This window comes from Penaeus monodon, chromosome 39, assembly GCF_015228065.2.
Source record: "Penaeus monodon isolate SGIC_2016 chromosome 39, NSTDA_Pmon_1, whole genome shotgun sequence".
Taxonomy (NCBI): Eukaryota; Metazoa; Arthropoda; class Malacostraca; order Decapoda; family Penaeidae; genus Penaeus; species Penaeus monodon.
Window position 1 is genome coordinate 7,151,924 of NC_051424.1, and position 10,000 is coordinate 7,161,923.

Below are 10,000 nucleotides of genomic sequence, written 5' to 3' on the forward strand. Positions count from 1 at the left end.
TCTCTCTCTCCTCTCTCTCCCTCTTCTCTCCTCTCTCTCTTCTCTCTCTCTCTTCTCTCTCTCTCTCTCTCTTCTCTCTCTCTCCTTTCTCTCTCCTCTCTCTTTCTCCTCTCTCTCTCTCTCTCTCTCTCCTCTCTCTCTCTCCCTCTCTCTTCTCTCTCCCTCTCTCTCCTCTCTTTCTCTCTCTCTCTCTCTCTCTCTCTCTCTCACTCTCTCTCTCTCACTCTTTTTCAACCGATATGCATCTATTCCTCTATCTACTACACACTCTTTTCCTTTCTCTCTCTCTTCCTTTGTAGTTGTGTGGCAACTGTACATAATGCAATCCAAGAATATGTATGCAGCTATTTAAGCATTCCATTTGACAATTATATATTCCCGTCGTAGATATCTTTTATAACATGACTAAGCGCTATATGTATGAATATTTCTATATCGTACACCTGAGTACAGTTGTTTGCCTCAGTGTAAAAATAGTTGTTTATGTTTTCAAAGGTATGCTATATAAGCATAAAGAATATAAAGCATGTGCTGACACGCGGAAAAAAACGTTCTTGTGTTTGGTGTGAATATTTGTTTGTTTAAACTACTGTATGTCTGTTTTTGTTTGCTTGTGTGCCTATGACGTGGATACGAATACGTGCATAAACACAATTGCACAAAATAAATAACAAACGCATTAGACTGTGTTTGTACGGATAGAAGATAGATAAACGCGCCATAATACGCCTTGTGATTTATCGATTATCATTGTATATTAATGATGATGACCGGATATGGTTGAATGACGTCACGGCGTGGTTTCGGCGCCATTTTTATTGGGCGGGAAATTCGAATTCCGGAGCGAGCGATGTCTTATCGGTTGGAATTATGTCGTTTGAATTTATTTGTTAAATATATCTTATATATAATCTTACAGTTATCGCTACTATTATCGTCATTATTATTATTATTATTATTATTATTATTATTATTATTATTACTATTATTATTATTATCATTAATATTATTATTATTATTACCATCATCATCATCATTTCTATTATTTTTATCATTACTGATACATTTGCTATTACTATTATTATCAACATTTATTATTATTATCATCATCATTATTATAACTGCATTCTTATTGTCCTCAGTATCACTGTACCTTCATTCCCCTCGTTCTCCCTTCTTTTATCACTCCCTTGCCTTCTCCCCTTTCGCCCCCCCCCCCCCTCGCCTTCAGACAGCTTCTTGGCGAGTGATGAAATGTCTGTCTTTCTATTGACTCAAGAGGCTTCTGTGACGTCACTTCTGCCCGGAAGAGCGATATGAAAGATAAGCGGCCATTAATACCCTTCTCTGCGGCCCGGCACGTGGGCACAGCGGCTGGGTAGCGCCGGCGGCCGTTCGCATAAGAGTGAATGCGGTTTGGGTATCCACAAGCACGCATGCATACATATATATATATATATATATATATATATATATATATATATATATGTATATATATATATATATATATATATATATATATATATATATACATATATATATATGGGGGGGGGGGTATGGATGTGTGTGTGGGGGGGTGTAGGGGGGGTGTCCAGAGCCTATAACAATAGGTCATTAGTGCCATAGTGGCATAGATACTGGATAAACAACGTGCCTTAACTGCAGGCAGAGTGCCGCCAACTGGCCACTGGAAATTATGCAATTGATTGGCCAACTCGGCTGCCTGAGACTGGCCAAGTGTGAGGATGTGCCCCATGGCAATTGATGCCGGTTGTGCGAGTGGGTAGGGTGTGTGGGCTAGGCGAGTGGGCAAGGCGTGTGGGCTGGGCGAGTGGGCAAGGCAGAAATAGACAGCGAGTGGGCAAGGCAGAAATAGACAGCGAGTGGGCAAGGCAGAAATAGACAGCGATTGGGCAAGCCGAGTGGGCAAGATGTGTGGGCAGGGCGTGTGGGCAAGACAGAAATAGGCGGCGAGTGGGCAAGCCGAGTGGGCAGGGCGTGTGGGCAAGGCGGAGATGGGCAGCGAGAGGGCAGGGCGCGAGAGCAGGTGTATGGGAGCGGAGGCAGATGTGCAGCACATATGCGCCGCGGCTCCGTGACCGCGGCAATGGCGCAATTCAGCGCCGCCCGAATTCTAATCGTGGGAAAACACGCTCACACCCGGGTCTCTGGATGTATATATATACATACATACATACATATATATATATATATATATATATATATATATATATATATATATATATATATATATATATATATACATATACACACACACACAACACACACAAACACAGGCATATATGTAAAGGATATGTGTAGTTGTGTGTGTGTGTGTGTGTGTGTGTGTGTGCATATGATTATGTATGCATTAATGTTCGAAATATTTTATTATACATCAGATACGTTCACACAAATTCATTCCTATATATTTGCATTAGCAACAATTAACTTTTTGTATGACTCATAACTCATAACACTTTTTACAATGCACTAATTTATTATAAAAATGTTAGTCTTACAAACCTTTTTATTAGATTTTGCTAACTCCACAGACGCTTTTTTTAATATTATTATCACCGTTCTTTTTATTTTTGTTGTTAGAGTTATTGTTATTATTGTAAAAGCAATTATTGCTATTGGTAGTGTGCGGATGTATGATTTTCATCATAATTGAAGTTATTATCTCTATCATCCTCATCAAAGTTTCACAATCATCATGGCTGGTATAAATGTCCAAAAAAATATAACGAATATCAGACCTTGATTATATTAACCGTATTTTCGTATTATACTCTTCATTATTTTCTCCCAAAACGGTTGCCATCAATATTTTATTTTTACACATTATTATACTTTTTTATTGTCAACTTTTAAACGCGCTTTATTCATCTTTCCGTCATTTCCCCATCGTTTTGTTTTAGTCTTCTCCAAATTCTCTTTCCTTTCTTTCTTCGTTTTTTGTTGCTTCCGATTCTCATTGTCATCAATTATTCATTCGTGCATTCCTCTCTTTTATCACTCTTGTTCCTTCCATTCACTGTATTCGGCTATCATCTACCTACGTCATTAATCCAATCAGCATATTTATTAATGTTTCATATTCATCCTGGCTTGATATAACGAAGTGTAATTTGTATAATCATTCCTGTGTGTTGCGACTCTGTTATACCTTTTGTATTTGTGCCTAAATGTGAAATATACTCGACAGACCCACATTAGTAAGCTCTATGTAATATTTTTATTACTGGAACAGACCCACATTAGTATGCTCTACGTAATTCTTATATCATTCTTACCTTGTGTTCTTTACATACCGAACAAGTCTCACATGCTCGACTGGGTCTGACACACACACACAATACACTCATCCATCACACTCCACGTTCCTCTGTTCGCACGTCCCCCTCCCTCCCTCCCTCCCTCCCGATCCCCCTCCACCTCATACCTCTCCGCCCTCTATCCACTCCCTCCTCGCCCTCTTCTCACTCACTCCCTGTCCTCTTTTCGCTTTTTTTCTTGCCTTTCTTTCACATTCTCAGCATCCCCTGGCTACTCCTTCGTCCCTCTCCTCCCTCTCTGCTTATCGCCCACTCTCTCTCTCACTCCTTCCCCGTTTTTCTCTCACTCTCTCTACACCTATTCCCTTCCCGTCCTCCACCCACTCCCTCTCCTTTCTCCCTCTCTCACCACCCACTCTATTCTAACGGCCGCCCTCTTTGCAGCCTGATGAAGTACTGCGAGGAGACGCAGCAGGAGGACGTCCTCGTCACCGGGATCACGCAGTCCGACAACCCCTTCAAGGAGAACAAAGCGTGCACCATCTTGTGATGCAGGTCGGTCTTCGCGGGCGTTGTCGTTGGCCGGGGAAGGGGGTTCCTTCGAGGCTTCGGGAACAAGCGCTTGTGTTCGGGCTTTGTCAGAGTTCGGGCTCGGGGATTCCTCAGTGGGCGGTTGTCAGAGGCACGGCTAGGGGCGGTTTCTCAATGGGATTTCTTGGCTGACAGACACCAGGACTTACACCAAAATCTGGGGACGGAATTTCTCAGTGGGCTAGCATTGGGATTTCACGCCGGCTAGCCGTGTGATTATCATCATTATCATTATCTAAGCAGAAGGCATTAAGATTGGCAGAATATCTCAATGGCTGGCCCTCAGTGGGTCCTTTCTCGAGAGGCAGAAACTGGGCACATCTCACTGGCACTGGAATATTCGCCATGGGAGTGCCCGGGGACATCTCAAAGGAAAGGCAATGAATGGCGCAGGAAATAAGAACTCTGCAGGAGGTATACATGGATGCTGGTGGGCAGGCACAGACTATTCTAGTCTGGCAGGCAACATGTGGAGGCTGCTCTCTCTCTGTAGTCATATACTGTAGCAAGAGCTTATTTAATTTACTAGGCACTGACATTGAGTCTTCCAGCGTGCGTTTCTCTGCGGCGGCGAGCATGACAAGAGAAACGCTAGCTTTGTGTCTGTATCCTTACTTTTTTCTATCCCTCTGTGCTACGTTGGTGATCGGTCTTTCTCCGTTTTGTCTTTGTGCTTGTCTGTTCGTTTACCTGTCTGTCACTTTAATGTTATTTAGGTAGTTTTATGTTACTCTCTTACAAGGAGTGGCCTTTATCAACTAGATCTAGCAGGTTATTTAATTTTCAAAGACATGCGTAATACTATCATCATCGCCTATACTACCATTTTATATTTTCTTTTCTCTTCATGTCGTTGATATCTTTATCATAATTGTATTAATTATCATTAATGTTGTTGTCAATACTACCATTGTTCTCGTGATGGTGGTTATGCAATCAATCTCACGTTTTCTAATTCCCGTTTTCTTTTATTTCGTTTCAGGCCAAACCGCACTAAAGCGGCGAAGGTGTGAAGGCGAGAACAGAAGAAGATATCCTGCTGATTCATATTTCAAAGAACACAAGAAAGAAAAATATTCGTCGCCTTCCACTAACTGCTTTTTCTTCTCGGATTATCTTAGATTTAACTTTTGGCTTATTTTTTTTCTTATCGGTCAAAGCTTAATTTGATTTTTCATTGTTATTAATATTACGTGACTTGTATATCCTTATTTATTGACGGTCATTGTTAGTTTCGTTTTTATTTTTCTCTTGTGAATTTGTTTTTAAAAAATCTGAAAGACACAAATAATCCAAGCGGAAGTTATTGTAAAAGTCATAGATAATTTTATTAAGGGAAAATTAATTCCTTTTTTATCTCATAGGATGATGTGGGAAGCCTTTCACGTTTGCTTGTTGTTTGTTTCTCTCTCCACTTCGTTCAAAGCTCACTGACAAGGTTGTATGATACGCGGAGCTTCTGTGGAGGCCCTGGGCGTGGGTGTGTACGTGGATTTGTGTGGACGTCGATCTGTGTGGACGTAAATTTGTGTGGATGTGAATTTGTGTGGACGTAAATTTGTGTGGACGTTGATTTGCGTGGACGTGGATTTGTGTGGACGTGGATTTGCGTGGACGTGTTTATGTATGCGTGCGTATGCTCATGCTATAAGAATCCCTTTTGTGGGAAGGCCTATGCATAAACCCCCCCTCCCCTCTCCCCGTCTCCCTCTCGAAGGCCCCCTCTTGCCCTGGCCTTCTGAAGGAAAAGATCGAGATACCCCATCCCTCCCTCCCTCCCTCTACAGCAAGAGGTCAATATTCCTTGCCTCGTTCTGAAGCAAGAGGTCAAAGCCATCCCTTCTGAATCAAGAGGTTCAGCCACTTCAGAAGCGAGGTAAAGGAAAAAATGAAGAAATAAGTCAAAGTCCCTCTCCCTTCTGACGCAAGCGGTCAAAGGTAACCTCCCTCCTTCACAGGCAAGGTCAATCCCCCCTTTCCAACGTTCTGCAGCAAGAGGTCAAAGTCCCGCAACTTCAGAAGCGAGGTCAAAATCCCCTCAGAAGTTCCGAGTTCAAAGTCCCCTTGAAAGAGGTCAAATCCCGCCCCTCTCCCCTTCAAGCCACAAAGGCCGCACTTGAGAAGCGAGGTCAAGTCCGCAACTTATAGCGAGGCCAACCCGCACGTTTCAGAGCAGTTACAACAAATGCCCTCAGGAATTCCTTCTCTCCTTCTTATGTCATCTCCTCTTCTTGTCCTCCTCTCTTTCTGGTTAGATTTATCCCCTTCCCTTGCTTCCTTTACCATTGCTTCTCTCTTTGGCCCTCTGGTTTCATTCGCGCGCTCCTGATCTTCTCTCTTTCCTCCTGATCTCCTTTGTCCTTTTCTCTATATTTCCATCCTTCTTCTCTTTTGGCTTTGCCTCTTTCTTCCTTCCTTTATCTCCGCTTCGTCTCATATTCTCTCGTCCTTTGTCTTCTTCTCGGCTCCAGTCTTCTTTCTTATTTCATACATCTTCTTCTCTTGGGTCGTCTTCCTCCTCTTCGTATTTGTATTTCTCTAGTTTTTCTTCCTTCCCCGCTTCGTACCCTTTGCTGTTTTTCCGCGTTTGTCTCTTCTCGTCTTTATTCCACTTCCTTATCACGAGTTTCTTTTTCTCTCTTCTCTCTATCCACACTTGCCTCGTCTCTTTCTTCGTTTTCTGTTTCTCCTTCGCCTCTCTCCCCTCCATTTTCATCCCTTCTCTTCTTCTTCTCTTCGCTCTTTTCCCCCTCTTCTGCATACTTTTCTTTCTTTTGTTCTTTCTCCCTTTGTGTATATTTTCGCGTAAATTTACAAAATCAATCGCGGGCGGACCATAAAAAGTGTTTCCAAATTTACGTGTTCATGTAAATTTTAAATATTTTGCGTATTTGTGTGTGTGTGTGTGTGTGTGTATGTGTGTGTGTGTGTGTGTGTGTGTGTGTGTGTTGTGTGTGTGTGTGTGTGTGTGTGTGTGTGTGTGTGTGTGTGTTGTGTGTGTGTGTGTGTGTGTGTGTGTGTGTGTGTGTGTGTGTGTGTGTGTGTGTGTGTGTGTGTGTGTGTGTGTGTGTGTGTGTGTGTGTGTGTGTGTGTGTCTGTCTGTGTGTTGTGTGTTGCACCTTTCCTTCCTAAATTATTTGTATAATTACTAAGAGTTAGCTTAATGCAGTTTACAAGGTCGCTCTGTTATGACGTGGAGGAGGAAGACATGACAGGAGGGAAAAGGGGAGGAAGGATGAAGAGAAAATAGAAGAGAAAAGAGAAGAGGAGAGGAGAGGAGAGGAGAGGAGAGGAGAGGAGAGGAGAGGAGAGGAGAGGAGACGAGAGGAGAGAAGAGAAGAGAGGAGAGGATGAAAAAATAGAAAGAAAACGAGAGATTAGTGGAAGAGAGAAGAGGGGAAGTAGGAGAGAAGAAGATTGGATTTCCACGCCCTTGTCGAATTTTAACGAAGGAGGGAATAAGAGAAGAGAAGCGGAAGAGGAAGAGAAGACGAAAAAAATATATATACATATACTACAGCAGTAAGTTCCGCAATAAAATCACGAAAAATATAAAAAAGAAAAGAAAAACAGAGCATTCAGACAATTAAATATTGCAAAGCAAGTGTTGCAATGGCCATTACATACCATCTGCGCATTAAATAAATTTGTATAATGATAATGAGAAATATAAAGGATGTGATGATGAAAAAGTCAGTGACCGAGGAATAGCAATCGTTATCACAATATCTCTTACTTTTCATAATGCCATAAGCGATTAGGGGTTAGAAGTGCAGTAACAAATAGAAAAATAAAGATGCCACGAGTGTTGCATTTTAGTTATGTGATTAATAACTGCATTCATGTCGGTAACACACAAAAAAAAAACTATCGAGAAAAGTTAGGTACTGATTGATATATACAATAGTATACATTATATATTCAAAAATTATCAACGGTTCTCGTCTCAGGTTCTGGAAAACGTGTTCTTGCCAAACGATATTTTTTTAACACTTTCTCATGCCACACTTTCTTTAAATTATTCGAATGCCATGGATGAAAATAACAACCATGAGACTAGCAGGGAATGTTACGAAAAAAAAGTGAAAAAAAAGAAAATAATGTGGCATTCACCTTCATGTATCACATATCTGCACGCTGTCACTTGCCCGTGTAAATTGCTGATTTTTTCCCCTCCTTCCTTATTCCTCATTCGCCACAGACTTGGGCGAATGACAGTACAAAGAAAAATGCACGAAAATTACCCTCAGTCCGACCACGTTTTCTCGTCCTGCTCACCAGCCAAAGATTCACCACGCGAATGCATCCGTATCTACTGGGATGCGTAGACACATATATATATCTACACAGCTTTTGGGGGGAGGCAAAGTATATGTGCGTATTTTTTTCCCCTTTTATAAGCCCAGATATGGCGGCGAGGTGTTTGTTGACATTCCTCGCCTCCAAAAATCGACACCGGATCATTTGCACATGGCGTCTCGCTCCTCTTTGAGAACACTGCCTTGTGGGATAAGTCATAATCATATGCGGAACATCGGGTTCAAGGGCGGTCTTTCGAACTACTGGACGGCCATCGTGTAGCGTTGGACTCAGGCTGAATTGTCCTTACTCCCTCCAGCAACACAGTCCCGGGACAGGTTGCCTTCTAATCGGGGGAACCAATCCTTGGAGGGGACGTTTTCCCTGTCTGGGCAGGCCCGGTTGCTGGATGTCCTTATTCTGGTGGGTTTTAAGGGGAGGTTCTCAAACGTGACTGGAAGCATTCTAATTGCAGCCAAGGAGATTTATTTTTTTAATCTCAGAAAACAGGGGTGGTGGTCTTGTGTGGTCCTTGCGAGGGTTTCTGTGGTTTCTGTGTGGTGTGTTGGTGTTTTGTAGGGAAATATATTTTGGGAGAGATGAAGTGGATTTACGAGAAAATTGAGAAATGTGTGTGTGTGTGGGTGTGTGATGTGGGGGATGATGTGGGTGGTGTAGTGAGGGTGGATGATGGTTTTTTGGTGTTTGAGGCAGAGAAAAAGAGAGAGGGATGAGAGAGCGAGATGACGAGAGACAGGATTTCATATTTCAAAATGGAAATGTTTATGCCTTCGGAAAAAAGGGTATTATATTACGCTCGTTTTTTTGCGCATTTTCAACCTATGTGATTTTAACTAACTATTGAAAGTAATGAAGTTACTTCAGCTTTGCCAGTTTTTAATACAATGTTCTGCTTGTCAATAAGATTGTGTAAAAAAAAATAAGATAGTATTTTTTATCCTCTGTCCCAGATTAACGACATGACTAAAACATATTCCTGTGAACACACAAACACACATGTGAAAGATTTGTCTCTCTAGGAAATTCGCAAACTATGGGAAATAAGACCCTGCCAATAAGGAAGTTGCTTCTAGACGGCCAAGTCGCCAGTGAAGTCCAGTTTGAGAGGTGCTACTAGAACCATGGATGAATTTCAAGGGGTCCGTGAGAATCAGGATAAAAATTAACTTATATATTCCCCAAAGTTTTTGTGTAAAAAAGAGTGCTTTTTATTGTTTACTTGAGAGTTTAATAATAGTTTGCATATTTCATGTATGTACGAGACAATTAAATCTCATTAATTAAAGTACATAGTACACATTGCGTTTATGTGAATATTTCTGGGGACGGGCCCATAGCTTCATTAGGTCCTTAATGGGGCCCGTGACTCTGAAAAGGTTCAGTCGCTTGTCCAAACCAATGAAGTCGATTATCCAGAACAGTCGAACAGCTGCTTTCTGACCATTAAGTCGCCTGCTGCTTCCAGACCGTCAATTCGCCAGTAACAGACCAGACAGACAGCTGTTTTCAGAAAATCAAGTTTCGTTTTTCAAGCTGTCATGTTGCCAGTCCAGACCAATCATACAACTGCTTGGAGACCGTCAAGTCCCCAATCTAGACCAGTTAGGCAGCTGCTTCCACACCGCCAAGTCATCGATCCAGATCAGTTCGACAGTTGTTCCCAGACCACTAAGTTGCCAGTATGGACTAGCCTGACAGTTGCTTCCTTATCAAGTCAACAGTCCAAACCAGTCACAGGTGTTTCTAGACTGCCAAGACGCCAGTCCAAGCCAGTCGGACAGTTGCTTCCAGACCACCAAATCGCCAGT

General features: G+C 42.1%; 1 long non-coding RNA gene across 2 annotated transcripts in view; it reads left to right on the top strand.

Moving 5' to 3' along the window:
- Positions 1-7,965, top strand: part of LOC119597431 — a 51,699-nt gene extending 43,734 nt beyond the window's left edge. For both annotated transcript variants that reach the window (XR_005230842.1, XR_005230843.1), the window contains exons 3-4: positions 3,726-3,836; positions 4,855-7,965. This is a non-coding gene — a long non-coding RNA (uncharacterized LOC119597431). The remainder of the gene's footprint in view (positions 1-3,725; positions 3,837-4,854) is intronic.
- The last annotated feature ends 2,035 nt before the right edge of the window (positions 7,966-10,000 follow it).